Below are 24569 nucleotides of genomic sequence, written 5' to 3' on the forward strand. Positions count from 1 at the left end.
GAAGTTATTTTTTTATTGCCTAAAATCTTTAAAAACTGGGTTTCCTTATAGTGCTCTGTACTGATCTGAGCCAATGCTGGTCTATAGTAAGGAAGATATTTGATGGCAAGTAGACTGTGGAGTGACCTGTTCCAGTTTAGACAGAGGTCAGTCATCCCTGTGTTCTCCTTACACCTCTTACACCTCTCTTACGCCTGCACATTCATATGAGCATGAATATCCACTTTGATGTGAAGTTCACATTCCTGTACCTCTCCTCCTTTTCTTTTGGCCTGCTGAAGACACTTCAATAACCCACATACTAGTAAGGAGTTGTTCTGTGGTAGAAATCACAGGCACAAGAAGACTGATTTGTGATTTGCTAATGCATGAATCTGTAAATGTCATAAGTAAATTGTCCTCTTTGTTCTGTTCATTACTTCAGATGTATAAAATCTGTGCCTATTCTTCTCCCACCAGCTGCTAATCAGCTGATTTCAATCCTACCTTCACCTTGCTGAAGAGCACAGGGAGTGTAGTGTATATATCACCTTATACAAGGATTAATAGCCTTCTGTGGTTGCTAACTAACAGCCTGCTTGTCTAACCTGGGGCTGTGTTAAGGTGTGCATGCCACAGTCCAGATCCCTCCTCTGCTACAGCAGCACTCTCAGATACCGAGCTGTCTTTGCAGTACTCCTCGTGATGAGCAGCTCCTGAGGCTCGGTTCTGTGAGGAAAAACCCCTGTGGTTCCTCTCCTGAGGCAGCAGGCGTGTTCCTATTGCACAAATAAACATCAACAAGCTTTGTGTCCATTTAAAAGTGACTTTTGTACTTTTCTAAGGAACACCTGTGCCTAAAATTACTTTGCTAATTTTTAAATGAAACATAAAATTCAGCCTATTGCTCCTATAAATACACAACAGGCTTTGTGCTTATGGATGCTAATAAACAGAAACATTTTATTCTTTGACACTGAACATTGTGATTTACACCATTGTAATTAATAGTGGAATATTTTCCTAGTCCTGAGTTCAGATAAATCAGTGTAAGTAGTAAAATATTTTTGAGATGTTGCTCCTTCTATCGTAACTTTCCATTTTGCTGTGAGAAAAAAAATCTATGTACGTGTTTTAGAGCTAAGTTGATCATCATATATTACTTAGGCAGTTATGATTAGTTTTGCAAATGTTAAAATGCTATAACATTATTTAATGTTGTGGTGAATGTAGGAATTTGTAGTGCTGTCTATTGTTGGAAGATGTAAACTTGTAAAAGTTGATTTGTATATTCTATGGTAAAGGAGCATTAAAAATTTAATGTTTTACTGGGCTTTATTGCAAAATGAAATAGTTTATGTAGTTGCATATTTGGAATATTTGAACTTTGCATTCTTTGAAATTTGTCAGTTTTCACAAAGAATATCTCTGGGTTTTATTTTCATTACTGTCTTGCATTTGAAACCAAACTCCATTTCAGTTTTAGATGCTGAATAAAAGCTTGTAGTGATTTACTGTACAATAAGAAAGAAACCAAATTTTTGCTTGTTGGATACAGTTAATTTTGATTAGAAGATTCTTCAAAAGTGCGCAGTAATTCAATCCTTAATGTTGTCATTCCTAAGCAGTGCTGTGATCTGTTCCACTGATTGACAAACATAGGTCCACACTCAGGCTCTTTCTTTCACATCTTTGTGGTGTTTGAAAAGTGGAGTCCCCGCATTTACTTACAGCGAAGTGATGCGAGGCGAGCAAGATGTCTGTGCTGGAGGGGGTGAGGGGCTCCAAACAGACCTCAGAACACCTAGATGTCATTCTTACCTTTCATCATTGATGCAGAAGGAAACCTCTGATGGGCAAAGCCGGAAGAGCAGATGTAAAGAGACGGATTTTCTCACTCTCAGAAAGCTTGGGAGCTGTTGCCTTGGGAGTTGCAGTGGTAATTTTTTTCTTGAGAGAAAGGTGAGAGCTGTTTCCTACCACTGCCAGAAGTCCCAAAGAATTGCTACAGCATACCTAGAGCTCTGTGGTCTCTGGCTGCCAAACCAGGGGATATTTGTCTTGGTGACATTTGAATGATGATGTCTCAGTGTTATTTTCCTGTATTGCAACTGTTTGTTCACTGTGGCTGCTGCATCGCCACACTCCATAGGAAAAATCTTTGTCAAAACTGGGCCAGTTTTACTCCAGGAGTGTTAATCTGCTTTGGAAATGCCTCTAAGACACACACCTCATCACCTGGCCTTTTGGGGGCACTCCTGCTTTTTGGCTGTTGTTATTGTACAGCAAATAGTAGAAAGACTTTTTCTGTGGGAAGAAGGCAGTGACTATCGACATCAATAGGTACATTTGAAGGATGCTGACATGATCAGAAAAAATCCAGTCTTGCTAAACCCTTTTTAAATGAGGCTAAAATTCATCTATATTGCCCACAGCCATCCATTCCAACTTGGTCTAATCCCTTACACACTCTAATTTGGTGGTGGTGCATTGCTGCCTGTCACTTCATGCTCCACTGCAATCCCCACATTGGCAGCCATTCCTTTGACTCGAGCCATCCCCTCAATATACCCTGATTTTCAGACACGATCACATCATGATTTATGCACTGTTGTATAGCTCAGCATACAAGGACCATGTGGAAAAGTGGAGAAGCAAAGCCTAAATAAAGGCTTGTGGATAAAGGAATCACCCAAGAGAGAAGAGATTGCCGATTTCCAGACAAGGCTTCTTGAACAGGAATGCTTCACATTAAACCATATTTGTTTAAAAATACCAGCGACCTTCAGAGCAAGGACCAAATCTTCCTCCCCATGTTCTAGCAGAATGTCCAGAACACTTCCTGTTTTAGCATTAGGAGTTTGGGCAGTTTTTGTTTTTTGTTTCTGAACATGTTGTCTTCATAAGAACAGAACTGTAAACTTTGAAAAGTTGTTCTATTCCTTCACCACTGACAGGATTATTTTTAACAGTTAAAAAATAATAATGTAAGAAGAAATAGCTATATCACAGAATGATCAAAATAACTCTAACTGAAAAATATTTCATTTCTGCATGGCAAAATGGCTTTCTTATGACAAATCAGCATTGCTGTTTTGCTTGGGTAAATCACTTCATAAGAAAAATGTAACATTTAAATATAGAATGATTTACTTTTAAATTACAAACTGTATGTTTTGGCTTTAAATGAATGTGCAATAATCCTTCATTGCCTCACAAATATATTTTTGTTTTTCCTTCAGTTTGTAACTCACAAACTATAACATTTTGGAAATAACACCCTTCTTTTCTCTTACAGGTCTATAATAAGAAGAATAGCAAGACACTATTCCATAGAGATATAGCTTGAGAAGTTAAGCAGTTTGAGACCTTTCAGATTGTTTTATTTTCCCCTGAAATTGATTTTGCAATCAGAAATGTCTTTGTTGTAATCTTGTTTATTTTTGAAAAATGTACATGAAATCCTATTTTCCTGAATACGGTGGAAAATAGGAAACAGGAGACACATCTTTCACCTGATAACATTTTACTCTGAGTTCTCTCCTTTGGATTGCTCTGTGACTTAATTCTCTTGCTGTTTTCTGTGTTGTCCTTCTGGTATACACACATACACACATAGTAATTTCAACTCTGGTCATATATTAACACTTAATCTGAACTTTGAACACAATACTTGTGTGCCTTGTGTGCTGCCTATGAGGAGCAGCTGAGGACTTCGGGTTTGTCTAGTTTGGAGTAAAGGAGGCTGAGGGGTGACCTCTGCTCTCCGGAGCAGCTTCCTGAGAAGGGGAAGTGGAGAAGGATGTTCTGATTGCTTCTCCCTCAGACCCAATGATAGGACAGAAAGGAATGGTTCAAACCTGCATCACAGGAGATTCAAACTGGATTAGGAAGCGTTTCTTCATGAGAGGATGGTCAAACTCTGTAACAGGCTTCCTAGAGAAGTGGTCAATGCCCCAAGCCTGTCAGTGTTTAAGAGGCATTTGGATGATGCCCTTAATAGCATGCTTTAACTTTTGGTCAGTCCTGAACTGGTCAGTCACCTGGACTAGATGTTTGTCTTAGGTCCCTTCCAACTGAACTATGCTATTCTAAGGTTCCATTGCTTTCTGCCATTAGTAAAAGAATCATAAATTGTACTGCTTCCTTGTTTGGCTTAAATGAAATAGCTGGCCTTGCTAACCCATCAGCTTTCTAAAATCTGTGATCCTGTATCAGATAAAGACCTAACAATTATAAGCCATTCAGCTTCCTGCATAATAGCTGAATTGTGACAAAACATTAAATTTAGGCTTTTCAATTGAGACGTTTGCCTTCCTTAAGTTTTTATGGCACTTGGGGAAATGGAAAAGATTGAGAGTTGAGTGTGTACAATGCTGATTAATAGTATGTTATGTCATGCCAAGTTTCAGAAAGAAAAGACTCTCAGAGGCAAAAATGAATTATTAAACATGATATAAAAAGACATGAGACTACTCTAACCCCAAAATCAGAACCTTTTTGAAGAAGCTCAGCTACCAACTTTAACTTCATTTTTATCATTATGTTGAAATTTTTTGCTTTGGTTTATAGCAATAGATGAGACACTGTCATCAATATAGAGGCACTGTTTTAAAAAAAAAAAATCTTATAAACAGCCGCAGGCAATTTCAGAAGTATAATTCCCAACTGCTTTGATAAAAACATCTTAGCAGTTTTTCAGTTGCCAAATTTTTTTAATGCCATTCTAAAATTGGATAGAAGTTTGATTGAGTTGATTCTTCACTCAGGATAAAATTACAAATCTGTTAAGCACATTTTAAATCTGCTAGCTCAAATAATTAGGTGTCACTAGGCAAAACAGGTCAGTGAGGAGGCTGAGTTTTATGGATCAGATGTGTTTATAACCTCTACAGGGGCAATCCACTTCACTGAACACTGCATGTGCATCAGATCCATTAGAATAATTTCCTGATACCATAAATATATTTTGGGAGGTTTAAAGGTACATAATATAGATGTTGTTGAAATGTCTAATACCATTTGTAGTATTCCTTGTTTTATAGTGATACAGCTTATATTGGTTCCAAAGTTCAACCATGCTACCTCTTACATACTGATTTCCAGATTTAAGAGCACTGTTTATATTTGTCACTATCTGACGCCTTGAGTTGTCAGAATGCCAGCTGAAGCCACGTATGTAATCATGCTTGATTGAAGGAGATAATGGCAGAGAGCCTGAGCTGTAGAAAGCAACAGGGAGGTACAGAAGACTGCCTTGGCTCTGCTTGGCAAGTGTGATGCCTCAGCAATGTTTATCCAGCAGGGACTCCTGGATAAGACATTAATGTCATTATGGTTATGTATTCACGTCTTGACAAATGCTACTTCGTGCATACACCTTACAGATTGAATATGTAGGAAGAACAGGAATTATTTTTCAAAAGTTATTTGGGGTAATTGGAATTCATTTCCACCCCTACTCTGTAATTAAAAATGAGAAATGAGGAAAACTACTAAGGATAACTTTTGAGAAATTAAAAAATTATAAGGCATATATTCGTGTCTTTTGCTGGAATGTCCAGTTTTACCCACAAAGTGGCAAGTGAAACCTTTCATGTGCTTAGCTTGAGAACATGAAGTTACATGCACATGTTTTTTTAGAATTGTGACTTTTTCAATACTCTCATTTGATCCAGATCAAATTAGAGATGCTACAAGGATGATACACTGGTATGGTAAGTTAGCCATAGTTAGCAATCTCCTACCCAGCTGCTCTCTCCCTGCTCCTCCTCAGTGGGACAGGATGAAAAAATAAGAAGAAAAGAACTCATGGGTTAAGATGAGGGCAAGGAGATCGCTCCCAATGACTTTTGTGGGCAAAACAGACTTGGTTGGGGGAATATTAGTTAATATTAACAATTAAAATAGAGTAGGATGATAAGAAAAATAAACAAAAACTAAAGCACTTTCCCACTACCCTCATCCCCCTTTTCCCCAGGCTTCCCATCATTCTTTCATTCTGTCTTGGGGTGATTTTATGATAATACTCTATTCCCCTATCATCTGCTTATTGCCCAGAAATGGGTCCCGCAGCTTTAAGCGGGGTCCGAGGGAAAGGAGGGGGGAAGCCGGGCAAATTCCTCAGCACGGTTTGTGTTCAAGGACTCACACACGCTCCCCTGCGTTCTCACCGCTGCAGAGCCAAGGGAGCACCTTCTGGCTTCTAGCCAGACTGTTAGCTGAGGCAAGAAATTGTTCCCATACCGGCATTCTGAAATCCTCAGAAACAACTTCTTCCTCTTCTGGAACTGTTGGGCCTAGCTGTGATCCAAGAACCAGATCATTGGACCCCATGGACTGGCAGCAAGGCTGCAGGGACACTGCATCCCATCTTTGGACTTTGGGAGGGCCCGAGCCAGCTACAGAGGGAACTCTAAACCCACCAGCTTTCTTCTGCATCCAGGAGGTTTAATATTTTAACAGTTATTCATTTTTCCTGTGCCCTGCCGGCACTTTGTTTGTTAAATAATTATTTTTTTTCACTTTCCTCCAAGAAATTCCTTTCGTATCGATGGGGGAGGGAGTGCTGAAACCTTCTGTGGGGGAGACGTTCCTTCCAGAGCGTTTCCCCCTAAACTTGTCTCAAACTGAGACACATTCCCAACTCACTCTTGCCCCCTGCCTGGTGCAGAAAGAATGGGGATTGCAGTCAGTCCATAAGAACTCCTCTTTCTCACTCCTTCCTCCACTTACCTTTCCTCTGCTCCAGCCTGTGCCCTCCCATGGCCCGCAGTCCTTCAGGGTAAACCTGACTCTGCATGGACTCTCCAGGGGCTGCAGACTCTACAGGGAATAGGATCTGAGGTTAATATTTCTGCAAGGGGTTGAAGATAAAAACTGATAGAACTTTTTATGTGAGCAAAGCTACAGATGATGGTGCCATTTTGTGGCCATCTCTGTGGGTCTAGTTTTCAAGAGGGTTATAAACTAATGGGGGTGGGAGAATTTTAACACATTGACTCACTGATATAGCTGGCACTCCTTATGGTGCTATGGTTTGATTTCCACACATCAAGTTTGTTTGTTTGTTTGTTTTAAATAAATGAAGACAGAAATTATAGGCAATGAATGACTGTCTACCTCTAGTCTTGGGTGGACCTGTAACAAGGAAGGGTATTATGGAAACCCAGGAGGAAAGACACTTCAGCCTCTGAGAAAAGAAAATATGTTGAAAATTGGAAGAGGAGATGCTTACCAGCTGAAGGAGTTACATAAATGCCCATGAGCAAACAATTATTCACAGTCTTTGAAGATGGCCAAAGTCAGAGCTTTGGAAGAGCATGTTGTTCATTGGAAGAGGATGTTTCTGCAAGATCAGCAATGGCCATTTGTTGAGTGTGGGATGGTTGTGATTATGCTACTTTGTCTATTGACTTAGAAAAAATCAGTTTGGAAAAGTATTTTAACCAGTAATGTGGTCCAATGTAAGTGCCTAAGGATCACAATCAGACTGAGATTTCTTTAGCTACAAGGAGAGATTGTCTTTGTTGCTTGTCCATTCATTTCTTTTCATAGGTGATAGTGCCTCATGAAATCCATGCAATGGCCCTGGTGGAATATCAGTGTTATCCTCCCTTTCCTGTTTCAGAGTATGCAGCCATAATGTTGCCCTCACTGCGCACGTGGCAATGGATATCTGCTGTAGTTATATTCTAAAAAAGAGAGGATAAGATGATTTTGTAAGCTATCTGCCAGCTTGTAGAATTTAATTTGCAAGACCAAACTTCTGCAATATTGTGTTTATGTTGCAGTGCCATTTTCCGTTTAATAGAAACATTCAGAATGCTCTAGTTCCATCTGTTATAAATAGTGAAAGCTGATAAACACTCTGCAAACACAAGATGCAGCTTTGTGGCAAATTATGTTTAGTACGGCCCCCAAACATAAAGCAAGATTTATAATTTTTGCATTGCTTTTTTTTTTTAAATTTACTCTACAGTAATTACTTCGGAGCTTTAAGTAGATACATAAATAACACTCAAAGTTTTACATTTAGTTATTGCGTGAGAAGACAGGGACAAGTATATGCACATACACATACACACATTTTCACACCTTCAGTTTTAATGCAGTTACAAGTCAGGTTACGGCTGCAGAATCTTTGATAAAACTACTTGCAAATACATTTTTTATCAGATCAATAGAGTTGAAAGGCAAGCTCACATATTATTATGCATTGTATGGACAAAAATCTCAGTTTTCAATTACGAAAATGGAGATGAACCAGATGAGTAGGAATAGAATTGCAGAGGACTCTGAGATGAATAGCCAAAGATGAAACTACTGCTGTTCCCTGTTCTCAGGAGAAAGGGAGAAGTTGTGTAGCAACAGAGCGAGTGAGTCACTGAACAACACTGTTAGAAGGTGTGGGTGAGCTGCCATAGCAAAAGAAGGTTCCTGGTAACGCTATTTGAGTGTGATCACTTTATCACCTGCCAAGACTGAAAACCAAACCATTATACACAGTTAAAGAAAAACAAACTTACAATCTGAAACACCTCACACAGTCTACAAAGACACTTGAAAAGACAAAGTTTAAGTAAGTTTATGTCTTCTTTTGCTAAAGCTGGATTCCAGCAGGTGACTGACACATCCACTCAAAAAGTGGGATAAACTTTTTTTTTGTTTTATTTTTGAAGCAAATATATTTCAAAGAAATTAGCTGGACAAACCTCACTGCAGCCACTGCAGTCATTAAGACTAGTGAATATTTCATCTGCTGCAGAAAACGTTTGTTTGTTTTTCCAGTCAAGTTGCCCAACTTTGACTTAGCCACCCTTTCCATCACATATTCACACCACTTAAAACTTCCTGGCTGCATGAGCAGATGATCCTATAGACTGGACCTTTTGACAGCTGAGGTAAAGCAGTTGCTTTTGGAAAGAGGAGTTAAAAGTTCTGAGAACAGTTTTATACATCCATCTCCTCAATTATAATTGATCTTGGAGTAATTAGCAGGAGACATATTCTTTAAGGCAAAAACTGTATTTCAGAAAAAAACTGCTTCCCAGGGTGTCATCCCTGTACAAGACATTTCTTCCATACCCAGAGCCTTAGCTGAGCAACCCACACTGCACATACATTCACAGTTTCATATTCTGTTTTTCCCATTGTTTGAAGTATTGACTTCTTCTGTCAATACAGGGACACCGCTTTGATGTGACCCTCAAACTGGAGAGGAAAACAGCAAAGAAGATGTATATATTTACAACCCACTGGCCAATGTAGCTGTTGTTTAATTCATTAACATGTTTATTTCTCACTTTTTGCTGCAATAGAGTATGTTTTGTTTCTGCAATAAAAGTGCAGCATTTTAGAAGTCACATGAAAAGGGGAGATTTCCTTGACCCCTTAGTGTTTGATTTGTCTGACAGTGCCCCAGGAAAGCCAAGACCCTTCTGCACAACCATTCTGTCAGCATCCTGTGATAGGGACCCTTCACTGAGCAATCCTGCTGGATCGGAGGGTGGTTTGACTGACTTATTCAGGGACACACATGGATGGCATTGTGACAGCCTGTTAACCCCCTAATTCTGTGATGCCATGTTCCCCCGTTCCCTGCCCTAGCCTTGGCCACTCCCTCGGTTTCTCCCTGTTGGCTCCTGTACCTCAACTCCACCGAGGGACCGCCCCTGGGCCCCTGACAAAACCAACCCGCACCCAGACCACGAGGTTTCTCTCTCTGCTGCCGAGGGTGCCGGGACAAGATGGGATTAAAGCCATTTTACCACCCTCATGGGAGACCCTTCTCTACCTCTTTCATCACCACTGCGTTGTAACGCTGCTGGCTGCCGGAGCCAGGTCGCGGGGCTGTCCGAAATGGACTCCGGGATGCGACCAGTCACAGGGCCCTAGGAAATCCCCGCTGTGCTCACAGGGAGCTGCAGCCTGCTAGGCAGAGTCAAGCGGTTACAACATGGCATAAGGGAAACCCGTCAGCAGGTCTTCCACTTTATTCCAGTATTTCCCCTCTGCTGGTGACTGCCAGTGCCCATGAAGGACTCACACCAACAGTTTACAGAATATCACTCTTTGTTAATATAAATTTATGTCAGGTTAAGGTTCAAGGATTGTTTGTGATGGTATCTGACTGCAAAAACATATTCAAAACAATGCACAGACAAACTCTAATCCCCCATAATAGTATTCAGTACACACAGAGTGTGGTTCTTACCCATGCCTATGAGGGAGAAGACAAGTTCAGCCCATTCACTGATTGCAGCAGTTATGATGGAGTCTTCCCTAATTTTCCCCATTCCCAATATACTTTTATACTACTTCTTTATGTTTAGGTGGAGCTTGAATAACTCTATTCATACACACCTTTGTTACTGATTGTTGCAAAATTCTCTTGCTTCACTGTTAAAGGTACAGTCAATAAAATATAGACACTTCCTCAGTCAGGGGTGGTCGTATCTTGGGGACAGGTAACTTTGGGATGGAGGTGTGTGTTGTATTATAATTAGGCTGTAATGAACCAAGTTCACCCAAGGAGAGCGATTTTGCCAGAGTTGCTGGCTTGGCAGCAAGACACCCTCTCCTACCTCCCCTGACTGACAGCTGCTGTGGGGTTCATCAGCTGCAAAGTACCATCGAGTTCCCTTCCCTGCAAGGGTTTCAACAGAGCCTTCCCCCATAGGGTTTCCACTCTGCTTCACCCTCCATTCCATCCCCATCAGCAGGTGCTTATGGTTGCAGACTGTGTGTGTGTAATCTTGGTGGAATAGGTTTTGAGCCTGCTGGCCACATCCCATCCAAGGAGCAGCAGCTGCATTTTACTGTATCATTTCGGTACCATTATAACATCTGTTAGGATGTGAATATAACTTCTCTGTTGCCTCTAATTTTACCCCCAGCCATCTTTCCACATTAGGTATATCAAATCAGAACATATAACCAGAAAGTGTCCTTAATCTGGAGTACAGTAAAGTGTAAGGAAAAAGATTTCTGTCAAACAGACAGAAACCTACAGAAAAGGCAGGCCACTTATCCCTCTGGCCATTATTTCTTTAAATTCTGGTTTTAAGTGTGCATTCTTCTCATTCTTTCTTTGTGACCTTTCTCATAAGGACAGGCATTTTCTTATCTTTTTCTTCCTGGAGTCAAGTTAATTTAATTTACTGATCATATCAAAGGCCTAATTCTTATGTATGTGTATTTCACTGGATTAGTTTAACTGGGTGTAAAAGAATGTTAAGTAAAGATAATAGGATGATTCTTTTGAACACAACAGGTACAAATTAAGTTGTTAACGATATAATATACCTTGCATTGCTTATCATGTCCGATAAGCAAGCTCAATAGCATTTAGCTTTGGCACAGCATGTAGCTTCATCAAGAATATAACTCTTTGGACCAATTTTCAGTTGCTATGAAAGCAGAAAAGAAGGCTGCTGATTCAGAAATTGGTTTTGCCCATGGTTCTGCTTCTTCTCACTCATCTGCTCTCCACCTGCCTTGGGGAAATGTCAGTGTTTTATGCAGGAGCATAAACTACATTGCTGGAAATTATGGCATGTTCTAGTATGAGGAACTAAAACTTGTCTATTGTGCAGAACTGGAATTTATGATAGTTTATCATATCAGGTTGTGGTGTTAAGTGAAGTAGCTTAGATCATGCAGGAGAGACAGGGATGGCCAAGACAACCACAATGGATGGTTGGATGAGGTGGACATTCAGCTCTTGTCTGCTGAGTAGCCTTTTGTTTTTATGATCCAGCATCCTGATAAAAATCCCTGTTCCTGTCAAGTATCATGTAAGGTCTGCAGAGAAAGGTCTGTATTTCAAGCCTAAATTATAGCATAGCTTCAGTTACACCACTGAGTTAGGCCAGCAGAGCTAATTAATTAGTCATAGAGTCAGAGTCATGCAAACTAGAAGGAACCATTCTCTGGAATGGATCTGGTCTGATCCACCCTTCATAGTAGGTCTGGCAGGTTGCTCGGGTCACTCAGTTGAGCCTTGAGGATTTCTAAGGCCAGTGGTTCCTAACGGTGGAGATACCTGTGGCTGCCTACCCCCAGTAGAAGCATATTTTTTTTCTCTTAATATTTTACCAGAAATTCCTTTTTAGCAGCTTGCGCACACTTCCCCTCATGCTTTCACTCTGCATCTTCAAGGAGTGTTCGGCTTCATCTTCCCTATACCCAGTGGGCATTTGTGGACAATGACTTCCCCAGCCTTTTCCAGGCTAAACAAACTCAGTTTGTTTAAGCTTCTCCTCATAAGTCATGTACTTCAGGTTTTAATCACTCAGAGTAGATAAATGGTTTATCTAAAATAGTGTGCTGAACATCGTATAGAGTTCCGCTCTTGAAATTCAAGTCCTAGACATATAGCAAATTTATCTTTGTGTTCAGGGGACAGAGGAGCCAAAAAAAAATTACAAGATTTATCTTAGAAGCATGTAAATTGGCAGGATAACCTAATATCTAAAGTGTCTGAATTAATTGCTGTGATCCTTAGATAAATTAACAAAGGCACATTTCTATGCTTATATACGGCATTACTTTAGAGATGAGTAAGGAATTACATTATTTGCTTCTGTCTAGTCTTTAAAAACATACCGCAAATACTTGCAGCTTTCTTCAGAATCTTTTTCAATTTGGTAAGGTTTGGAAATCCATGTGTTAAAACCAGAAGAAGTTAATGAGTTTCATTTAATAAGTTTACGCAACAGGAAAGTCAGCGGTTATTTCATTTTTGTACAGTGGGATGAGACAGATCAGAGAACTGTGGAATCAGTAAGACAACATTAAAAAGTTCTGTAGTTGGAAGACAAATAGATCAATCTAAAACAATGTACATCATTTTAGCATGATGGCAATTTACAATCAGAACAACTTACTTTGGGAATTAAGGAATTTATCACTATGTGAACCCTTTAAATTATGACTGTGTGTCTTTCTAAGAGATGCCCTCCAGCCCAGTCAGAAATTATGGGTCAAGAATTACTGGGTGAAGTATTGTGACCTCTATTATGCAAAAGCTCAGAGTAAACTGTCTACATAGTTACTTCAAGTTTTAAGTCTGCGGACCAGTAAAATGGAATCAAAGTGATGTGCTACAAGGTTAATCCCCAATGGCTTCCTAGACTGGAATAAACACTTTCCTTCAGTGTTAGATACTGCCATCCTCTCCATTTTACAAATTTCTTATCACCTGCATTCATTATTGCAACATCTGTTCCAAAAGATGGATGTCTTCTTTTGATATTTCAACTTGGGTTGTATCTCCTATTGAAATTAACTAGATTTATTTTAGGGCAGTTTCTGACCACTAAGCATAATGAAAATAAAACCCATTAAATAATCTAGGTGGATTAGAATCCCTAATAACATTTTACTTTCAGATCCTTTGAACTTACATTTTATTTCTTGAGTCTACTGTATATGAAAGTCTACAAAACAAACAAAACTGATGCATGTAACTTCAGAAGAGAAGAGTGTTCCAAAGCTAGGAAATAATTTGTCTCTCTACTTTTGGAGACATGTGGAAGTAGAGAAACATTTAAATCACCCATGGAAAGTTCTTTGGGCAATTATGAGCTAAAACTTCTGCACTTCATCTTTCAGTTCCTAGTCAGAAAAGCATTTGGTTTCAATTTGCCATGGTTACCTCTAGAAAGCCCTCTCTTCTCCATTGGAACTCCTCCTGCTTTGCAGGACTGGGCTCTTTGATCTGGAGCTGTTCCTTCACTTCTGGAGTAGCATACCATGTGCATTCTTCAGCCTCCTTACACAACAGGTTGCAGTAAATCTCCAATCTAATATCCTAAACCCCTTTTTTTATGAGGCATAGAAATAAGCTTTCCTTCAGTAAGTGATCCTTCCTCAGCTTTCCAAAAGCGACATCTAAGCTGAGAAACCCAAAATAAATTGTATGCATGTTCTTTAGAAATCCTCTAAACAAATAAAACTGAGAGACACTTTATAGCAGTAATAATTTCTTTCTTGCAAGTGTTTCAGAAGACTCCCACAGCAGCAGGTGTTAAGGAAGTATCCATCTGTTCTTGTTTCTCTGCACAGAAGTATATTGAATAGATAAGAGTTTCTAAATGTTCAGGGTTGTCATTAAAATGGGTTAGCTGTGATCGTCACTTAAGGCATTCCTGATATTGAAATTAAAATGAAGACAATCTCTGGCTCTGTTGCAATTCGAGACTGCGATCAATGGTTCCCTGAAGAAACATCCTGTCAACTGAGTACTTTTTAAATTATCTTCTGAAAACCACTTCAGTATTCCTGTGACTGAACTGGAAATGCTGTATCAGCAACATTACTGTTCTCTGAAAATATGGATCAAACCCCAGCTGTTGCAGATATGTTAATTGATGAATAAAGTTAAGAGATCTGAAGCCTTTATACTACACTTGAAACTTATGTTTCTATTTAAATATTGAAGGCTTTTCAGCTTTCTCCTCCAAATGCGAAAAATTACTTGAGTCACTTCTAAGGAAGGCTTCAGAATCTCTAAACTTGAATGCTGTAATATAAAGACAGAGGACTGGAGCTTCATCAACACAGCAGTGAAATCAGCATGAGAAAGGGGAGATGGCAAACAAGCTGTGAAAAACAACACGTCAGTTTTTTTGGGGGTGAGACAGAAAATATACTGGGCAATAGTATGAATGAATCTACAAAACAGCTATAAACTTCTACACACTACAAGGTGTTTTGATACCTTAGGTATTATATAAGCTACCACACTGTTATATATTCAGATCAGAAAATGGATCTTGGCAAGCAGTGTGAAAGTGTTAAGAACAAAAACTCCCTCTCTGCTCTTTTAGCATTGTGTTCCACAGAAGGAAACAAAAGGAAGTTTTTGCATGTAGCCCATGTAACAATTATATCTTTATAATTAATGCTAAAATAATACCAACTGAGGTATTAAGGCTTTGTATTAGTTTGTGATTTGGAAAGTCTAAGAAAATGCTAGCAGTACCTTGCTTGCCAAAGTTTGATCTGTCCATTACATTTTAATTTTCTGTATTTCTCTGATACTTTCTCCTCTCAAGAAGGCACATTGCTTTAAGTAATTCTGCTATTTGTATGTGAATTACTTGGTCTGGATACTTGGTAGGCAAATATTCTCATACCATGATGGAGCAGTTCTGGTATTGTCAACCCCAACTGTTTACAGCTGAATCTATCTGCAAAGCTTCTGGATCTCAGCTTCAAAATCATCAGTTAAAAAAAAAAAAAAAAGCAAACAGAGAATCCTCTCAAGCAAGTAATAGCTGGCCAGCCTTCAGATGGTATGGGATCTTTCCAGATTTATAGTCCAACCTTAAATGTAGTTATAAACTTCACATTGAATTTTTGGGGTTTATGCAATCTTTCTTATTCTTTGGTTGTTGATTTTACTGAGATTGTTAGATCTAAAAACCTGTGAGTAGAGGAAACAGGATGGGTTTTTTTTAGAAAATAGTTTGTTTGCAATTTTAGAGCTGCAAAGTGGTAAAATTTTGAGAACAGCATTGTTATCCAGGAAAAAAAAAAACAAATGGCAAATAAAAAACAACCCACCCTACCATGATCTGGACAACAGAGCATGTGATATACTAATTTGTTTGATGGAAAAGTATAGATCGTGTGCTGGGATTGTTTTGGCACTCGGCATTTTGCTAAGCCACCTGCCAGGTTAAGACACTCTAATCATGTAACCATGGCAATACTGCTGGCGTCAGCACAAAGAACTGATTTGTGCAGCCAGTAAGGACTGGGCACCTTAATGCAATAACTGGAGCTGTTAGGAACTGTTTGGAAATAAATATGTAAAATAGGTATAAAAGGTTCTTTTAGATTTTTTAGTGTTTTGCTTCAGGCAATATTTGTTAACAGCAGGCCACCCTGTTTATCAGGCTAAGAGAACATGGTTGTGAGCACTGAAATAGATAACAAACTGTTGGTAAATAACTGCTGGTTGATTCTCCTCTGCTGCTTAGCTTTTTGTGCTTTAATGGGAAACAACTGTTTCATTTTTAGCAGGAAGTTTTAGCCCATGCTTGTGCTCTGCTGAGGTAAAAAGGCAACTTAACAGCAGTAATTGAAGAAAATCTGAAAATAAGACAAACCCAGCAAAATTTTAAAGTTTTAATTAGGTTCTATAAAGATGGTCAGAGAGTTGGACAAAGTGTTGCTACCATATATTATACCTCTTCTTCCTATCCCTTGGCTGTTTTCCAAATGCTTTTCCCACACACACACTTCCTGTCCGTCTCACATTTGCCTTTCATATGCCCCTCAGTTATGTGTTTTCCTCACACCTTTAATTTGCAGCTACATTGCTCCACAAATAATGGGTTTGTTTTTTCCAGAGAGGCAATGACCTGATGATATACTGTCTCCAGCATCACTGCTGACTTAATTAATTTCTACCCCTATGTCAACAAGGTGCAGGACTGTAATGGAAATCAGATCAGAAAAGAGATCCACTTCAAAGTAAAAACTTCAGCATCCCTTCTCTCTGACTTCCCTTTTTTCAGCCATGTGTCTGGTTCACATAGTAGCCCCACAAGCATAAGCATATGTGAACATAATTGAAGGAATGCCTCAGTGAATTTTATAGAGGGTGGAACAGGGTACTGATTATTTCTGATTTTGTGGCCAGATGAGGGAAAAAGATAAACTCATAAAATCTGTATTCACTCTCCAAGCCAAAAGCCTCATTTGCATGAGAAGAAAAAGGGAGTCCTTAATGACCTCACTATACATTTTGATGTTGTGTCTACTTTGGTTTGCTTACTAGCAGCATTACTTGATGTCTTACTTTCATTACAAGAAATTATTTTCATTCACTGCATCTTATTTTACTGGTCTGAACTGCAGTTGACACAGGTAGCCCAAATTGTTGCTCTATGCTGTGGCCAAGCTGTTGCCAATTTCTCTTTATTCTCTCAATTTTTAATGGTCTTCCTCCACAACTTTTTCTTCTAATCTCTTATTCTTCCATTTTTTCCCCTTTTGGTAATTTTTCATGGTGAGTGCCAGTTTTCCGTGGTTCGCTAATTTGCCAAACAGCAATGTGCTTTCTGAAGTGTATTTGTGTCCCCTAGACTGGCAACTGTTGGATTCTGTACAGAATAGTTGCTGCATTTACACATATATCCACTTTTGTACTAAATCATGATTTTTTGTAGGCTGTGAAAAAAGTGAAATTATGATTTTGTACTGAAATAAAGGAATGAAAACTTTTAAAACAACTATGGCAACAGGAGCCCACTTAAGAATGTGGGGCTTTGAATTTTTTTTAGTTCCTGAAGCTCTTCACTTTGCTCTTATGCCCCATTGCTCTATGGACTCAATTTGAAATGTCTTAGCTAGCCAGGATGAATATCCAAGCCAGGGAAGTTCCAAGTGTATCCTTGCAAATAGTGAGAAATTGTTCAGGGCTCTAGCATTTCTGTTTCTTTTCATCCTTCATCTTTGAGAACAGCAACACTTAATCAAAAAGTTAGCTGAAACATAGTTGGAAAAAGAATATGTTGCTTTTAATAGCTTAAAATATGTGAGGCTGATTTAAGGATGATTCTATAATTTTGTAATTCCCTTCATAATACTGCAGGTACTCAGAAAATAGGGCCCAATTCTCTCTTGAAAGAAGATTAAAAACCTACCATGAAGATCACATGATTCACATTCTTTTGGTTTCTTGTGTTTTGCTAACAGGCAGGAAAGAAGGAGCACAGAGGACAGAACAACTAAAATCAACGGAGACAAAAGAGACGCATAAATAAAAGCAGAATTAGAAAAGAAAGGAATTGAATCACTCATAAGTGAAGGTCAGGAAACAGCATGCCCAGTTATTGCACTTGATTGTTAGAAGCATTGATTTTACTACTTCTAAAAAGTTCTCAAGGAATTTAGGTGTTTTTCCAAATTGTACTGTTTTGGGCCTGCAGACTACAGGGGAAGAGCAGTGGTTGGCAAAAGCTGTCACAGCTGAAAAGGAAAGATGCCTAACACAGTATATTTTCACTGCCAGGAAATAACAAAGAAACATTCTTGCCCGTTTAGTGGTATTAAATCATGGATAGAAAGTCAACTGCTTATCTGGAGCCTGGCATAGATTTCCAATAACTCGCTTTTCCTCAAGCACAAACATATGACAGCACTTGAGGAAAACCACGGAGTGAATCTTTTGTAATCCAAAAATAATCTTTTTAGATTTCCATGAGAAAGCAGCACTTATTTATTCAGTCTTTTTCTCTCACACTGCGATTAAGTCAAGTGCTGACACAGATTACTGGGTCATTTATGCCCCAAACTGTTCAACAGAGATGATGTCTTCTGGTATTGTGGATATACAAAATTAAAACTTTATGGCTTTTAATAGTAATAATAAAAATCCCAATATACAGAATTATTGCACAGCCACATATTCATGGTGTATAGGTAATAGGTAGTGCTGTGCAATAGGTGGTCGCAGTAGTCCCTGTTTTGCTGCACAGTGGTGCTCTCCAATCTAATCTGTGTTGATAGTTAAGGACATACTCTGTGTACTATGCAGGATGATGGTGTCTGTGCCTGTGTGGCTCTGACAGGCTAATCTACAGGCTTCCATTACCTTGGTGTTTGGAGTGTTGCTGTCCTACTCTAGAGAATTTGCCTTAGTTTTAACAGGGCTGTCCATGTGGCTGAACAGGCAACCCATGGTGTTCCATTCATCCCCAACTTACAGGTTCTTTACATCCTGCTGAAAGCTCCCTGACACTGTGTGAGGTGTTCTCTTGCATAGCACTTACTCCACAAGGCCTTTAGCACATCTGTGAAGGCTGTAAAAGTGCTGTCCCTAACTTGTCTGCTCATATATAGGCCACAATTTCTCAGCATGCAGCCCTTCATGAGCAGCTCTGCCCAGCAGTGCTCATATGCATTGACCTTAATTTTACCAAGACAAGCTTTCAGCTTGAAAGTTGGGGAAGCATGAGGGAGGCAGAAGCCTGCAGAGAGGACCAGGCATTCCGTACCTGCTCTCCTTCTATTTGAGGGCACTATTCTGTCCTATACATTGACAACTGTATGGCCAGCAGCTGGTCCAGCAGTGTCTGCAGTTACTGAGCTTTGTTCATTTGCATCATGTGTACTGATTTCAGACACCAGGTGACAGCCAGCGGGACACTAACTCCTCTGTGTAACACCATGCTCATGGCTCTGGGATAGGAGCTCTCAGGAAGCAGCAAGCATGGGTTGCCCCACAAGGCAAGGAAGCCAGGAGCTGAGGGCAATAGCAAGGCAGGTAGGGCAATGATCCCACCTAGGAAGGCACAATCCCACAGTACCTCAGCAGGTGCCACACTGGGGAGCAGGGTGAGACAGTATTCGAGATTAAAAGACACGTCTGCAGTGATGAAGCAGGTGCAAGGCCAAGCCAGCAAATCAAATCAGTGGTTCAGGATCAGCAAGGCACATGGACAGGCACAGGCATACCTAAGACAAGTCTTAAGGATGGAAGCCTGAGCTTCAATGCAGCTCCCAAGCAAAGAGCAGGAAGCCCCCATGAGACTTCCCATAGCTTCTTCTCACACAGCTCTGTCACCAGCATCCTGATCCAAGGCTAGAGCTGCACCATATTGGAGCTGCAATGGGCAGCCAAACCCCAAGGAGCAGGGAAGAGGCTGCAGAGCCCCTTGGTGCACTCAAAGCCCTGACAACAACATGCTTATTTCCAGATTTTCATCCAGTCCAGAAGGTATCATTCTCTTAAAAGTAATCTTGTTAGAGACAAGGCACAGCTGTTCAGGGCTGGGATGTTTACTGCAGCCCAGTAACGTCTGCAAAGCCATATGCTGTTTGATACTCTGCTCCCTGGCTATTTACCAAGTCAGCGTCCAGAGGGGCAATAGGTTGAGCTGTGCCAGAATGGCTGACAAACACCAGCCCTTCTGCCGGCCCACGAGGGGCTCTGAAAGCGTCATGATTATATGTGATTACATTCTGCAGTACTTAGTGATCCATTGTACCCTAGTGGTCATTGCAGTGGTTCATCTGCACTTTCAGGTCTGAACTGCTGAGATTTTAATAAGCAGCCGTGCACAGAGCCGACAATAGCATCACTGTGCCATATATAAACGCCCCTGTCCTGACAGCCACAGTGCCTCACTGAGTGTGATGCTCTCTTTTTGACTGACATAATGCCAGTGTGAACTATACCTTTAAGATGCCCGTGGCCTGACATACACTGAGTGATTTGCAGGAGAAAGTGGGGAGTGTGGTCAAACTGAAGGGTTCCAGAAGAGGACAGTCAGGTGACAAAATCAATTAGAGCAGCCCGACAAAAATGTTAGCCTTGGCCTTTAGTGGAAATTCTCTCTCCTTGCACTACCACCTTAACCACAGTCTGTGGCTATAGGTGGTGGTATTATGTCCAAGACTTCATAATCCGTTACCATTTCCATGTAGGATATGCACTTGCTGTTTGTCTTTCCTTCATCCTGCTCCCTTCCAAGCCTCTCTCGTTCCTCTCCCCCATGAAAAAAATCTTTACTCCTGTAATTTTCCCTTCCTCTCTTCAGTCTGTGAAAAGTCAATCCCTTCTCCAGTTGCCATAACAAATGACAGCCACTTGATTGCCATGAGACTCGACAAGTGAGGCCTGCTCCCCCCCCAGTAGGAATCACCAGTGTGAAACACTTGTAACCAACTATCTTTGCTCTTTATCTACAATTTAAGGAAGTGCATGACAGAAGAAGGATGAGAAGAAAGACTGAGTGCTGAGTACTGTCCTCCTCCTTCAGATAAAACATATACAATATTTTGGCTGACATGCAACAATACGTGTAGTAAAGCTAATCCTTCTGACTGCAGCCAAATCAGTTCAGGACCCAGCCCATCACGGGATGTGGAGAGAGAACCACTTTTGTTGAAACTCCAGCACACCAGCACGCTCCTAGAAATATGGTGACCAGAAGGAAAGGCCCTTTACATGCAGTGTCCAGTTACTTTCAGCTACAGATCCAGGATAAGGATCATCTGCTTTTTCGTTCAGTAAGCAGACCTGTTACCTTCAGATAATGTAATGAAGAAAGTGTATTCTATAGAAGACAAAAATTGAGACCAAAACAGCATTTCTGCTGTTGTGGGAACCTCTCATTGGACCTGATGTTCAGGGTCTTCAACCCACTGTTGTTAATTTCAGCACAGCAGGTTAGGGTGAATGATGCCATAACTCACAATGAATGTTACAGGTTTCTGCTCTTGCCTGTTTCTGGAACATGCAGTCAAAAGTTTCAGCTCCCCAGTTTTGTGAGCCTACTGCTAACCAAGAGGATTGGGCCTGGAATTGGCAGGAGATGAAGGCAGTAAGGATGAATCAATCCAATGAATCAAGGAAACCTGCAAGGCTGCTTCAAAAACTGGCTCTTGCTCTCTTGTGCTGTGTGCTAGTTCTGTCTGCTAGAGCTCTGTCTCACAAGACGTGCGTGAGTAGACTAACCCTTTCAGGTATTCACAGAACATTGTGAAACAAACACTTTGGCACAGATTAAGTTGTCCCTGGTCACATGAACAGCAGTCAAACAGAACTGCATTTTAGGCAGTTTGGACAGAAGAAGTCCATGTGAATTTTGTGGACAGTGATGCACTGATTCATCTGAACAACAAGCATTTTTCAGAGAAAGCTCTGGAGGCACAGAGCCCCTTAGAAGTGTGTGGGGGGTTAGGTCAGTCCCCGTACAGCCTCAGGTACTCCAGTGCTCATTACCTTGAGCAATGTCATTTACTCTAAAGGTGATCGATACAGAGAATATGCTCTAAGAATGTTTTATCATGAACAGCTGGTACAGAGGCTCTTATCTGCAGGTTTCTGACTGCCGAGCAGGCACTGTATCACCTTCTGTTTTACAGTGGAACTAATTGTTCACCTCAGTGCAGCACAGCCAACAGCAGCTACAAACTGCAAAGCTCAGACAGTGCCCTCGGTGAGCAGAGAAACGCACACTAATGGGGGCTTCTCCTGTACAAAAGGATGCACACATGATATATATATATATATACACACACATCTCAGCTTGCGTACAATGAATTTGTTAGAGCAGATGCCTGAAGATCTTTAAGAGGGACAGCACCTACATTTTCTTTATAGAGATGGTGTTTAGTGCCATGAGGTGCAACAGCTAGCCCTATGCTGGCATAAACTGCTGGTACAATTGCCTGGCGATTTCAATGAAGATTTAAGTAGGGAAATGCCTCCATGTCTTACACTAACATGAGGCAATGCATAAAGTCTGTAATTCTCATTATCTTTGCCTAGGTCATACTCCATCCCTTACTAATTGGCTCTTTGGGTATCCCATTTTGAGTTACAATGTTTACAACCTTTTCTTGATAATCTAATGTGCAGACGGGTCAGACTCCAAATACAAGATGTTTTTATTCCCACTTCTTTTGCATAATAATCTCTGAACTGGAACCACACTTCCACCTATCTGCTAGTGCTTTTCCATGTCAGTGGCTGCTACTGTTGCAACACTGGGTGTGACTTGGCCACTGACATTTCAGTGTGACTCTTCGCTTTACAGTATTCCTCATCACTAATTCAAGAGTTTCTTTGGTACAGACATAGAGTAGGTCTGTTTCAAGGCTCTTAGGTTAGTTAGTTCTCCTTGACATTATTCCTTTGGAAGCTCATGTTCCCCTGGAGCCTTGTCATGATATGGGACTGCATGACCTCTGAGAATCCACTTTCCCAATTAATAATGCTCCCTCTGCTAAATTTTTTTTTGGTTGTTTAATGACCACCACAAGGATTAAAGCTCCCCTATTGCTATATTCATTGTTTTGAGATTTTGCTGGCAGAAATCACATATGTCAGTCTTCCATTTTTAAACTGCCTTTTTTTTTTTTTTCCCTATAAATTTCTGTTAAGGAAAGCTTCAAGGATATGTGTAGCATTAAACATTGTTCAGTTGAACCTGAGTAATATACATTTTATTTCCTTCATCTGTGTCAAGCTTTTAATAATTATCAACTTAAAAATATATGTGCCTTCTTAAAAACAGCAGGCACACAGGACACCATATCTACTGGGGACGAAATCTTTGTCCTAGAGTATGTAACCTATAGACACAAAGAAAATACCATGAATGAGCAGCACAGAGTGTCATGTGTAAAAATCCCAAGTGATTTGTACTCAGTACAGCAAAGAGAGGTTTTTCAGGTGGATCAAAACAACCAAACCTCCTAAACCAAACCAAAACTGGAAGTTTTGACTTGAAGATGCTACATAAAAACTGAAACAAGGATAAAAGTGACCCATGAAGAAAAGTCCATCTTTAATAGACAAACACAGCAGGTAGAAAAGTTTCAAAACCTCAGCACTGAAAAAGAAGTATTAACATTTGGCATTGATGGGTTACAGAAGTAGCTGGACACGACTCACTAATGCAAATTGTCAAGTGTTTTCTGCAGAGCACCTGACCTCACCTGCAGGCAGAAACCCTGAGCGCCAAGGCCTTGATAAGCATTTTCTTAACTCCTGGACTGCTCGTGTTCACCTTCACCTTCTGGCCGTTTCTCTGAATGCTGGAACACAGAGTAGACAGGAGGACTGTGCTCCCACCTCACTCGTCACTGGCAGCCGAGGGCACTGGGCACTTCCAACAGCAATAATGAAATCGTGCTATTCTGTTAAAGTATAATTCCCATTAAAAAGGCAGATTAAAAAAACCCCAAAGCGTTCATATCAGTATCCACCATTTTAGGGCAAATAATTAAGGAAAAAAACCCCAAACAACAACTGCCGAACATAAAAGAAACACAGGAACTGTCTTTCACAAAGAATCATTAATGTTGGAAAAGACCTTTAACAATGAGCCCAGTCATTAACCAAGCACTGCTAAGTCTACCACTAAACCATGTCCCTAAGCACCACATTACAGCTTTTTTGAACGCTTGCAGGGACAGTGATTCCACCACTTCCCTGGGCAGCCTTTTCCAATACTTCACCCTTTCTGTGAAGAAGTTTTTCCTAATATCCCGTCTAAACCTCCTGTGGCACAACTTGAGGCCATTTCCAATCGTCCTACCATGTTACTTGGTAGCAGTGGCCGACCCCCACTTGGCTACGAGCTCCTTTCATGGAGTTGTCGAGAGCGAGAAGGTCTCTCCTGAGTCTCCTCCAGGCTAAACAGTCCCAGCTCCCACAGCTGCTCCTCATGCGACCTGCGCGCCAGACCCTTCTAAAAATCCCTCCTCACCCGCAACACCCGTTTTGAGGGCACGGAGGAGAGCCTTTTCTAGCACAACGGTACTGTCAATAATGTTATTTATAGACGAAACGCATTCAAACAAACCCTTCCCGACATTACACGGCGGCAGGCCCCGAGCCCCAGGAGCAGGGCCGGCGCTCCCTCGCTGCGCTGCCCTCACTCCTTCCCTTCCCAGCCATGGCGGCGGCAGCTTCCAGGCAGCCGCCGGTCGCGGGCTTTGTTCGTCTCTGCCTGCGCCGCCTCCGCCCCTTCCTTCCTCCTTCCTTCCTTCCCTCTGCTCCCTCCCTCCCCCCTTCCCTCCCCCTGGCCGGCCCGAGCGCCCGGAGAGGCCCGCGG

General features: G+C 40.8%; 2 long non-coding RNA genes across 2 annotated transcripts in view; one reads left to right on the top strand and one right to left on the bottom strand.

Annotated features, from left to right (window-relative positions):
- The window catches only part of LOC116439840, a 23625-nt gene extending 17117 nt beyond the window's left edge, over positions 1–6508 (top strand). Inside the window, exon 2 of the long non-coding RNA XR_004238319.1 lies at positions 3278–6508. This is a non-coding gene — a long non-coding RNA (uncharacterized LOC116439840). The remainder of the gene's footprint in view (positions 1–3277) is intronic.
- On the bottom strand, positions 3484–24484 carry LOC116439838. Its single transcript, XR_004238317.1, has 3 exons — positions 23449–24484; positions 6715–6804; positions 3484–5290 (listed from the first exon to the last, which is right to left on the bottom strand). It is a non-coding gene; the product is annotated as an uncharacterized LOC116439838 (long non-coding RNA).
- Positions 24485–24569: the final 85 nt, after the last annotated feature.

The sequence above is a fragment of the Corvus moneduloides genome, chromosome 2, assembly GCF_009650955.1.
Source record: "Corvus moneduloides isolate bCorMon1 chromosome 2, bCorMon1.pri, whole genome shotgun sequence".
NCBI lineage: Eukaryota > Metazoa > Chordata > Aves > Passeriformes > Corvidae > Corvus > Corvus moneduloides.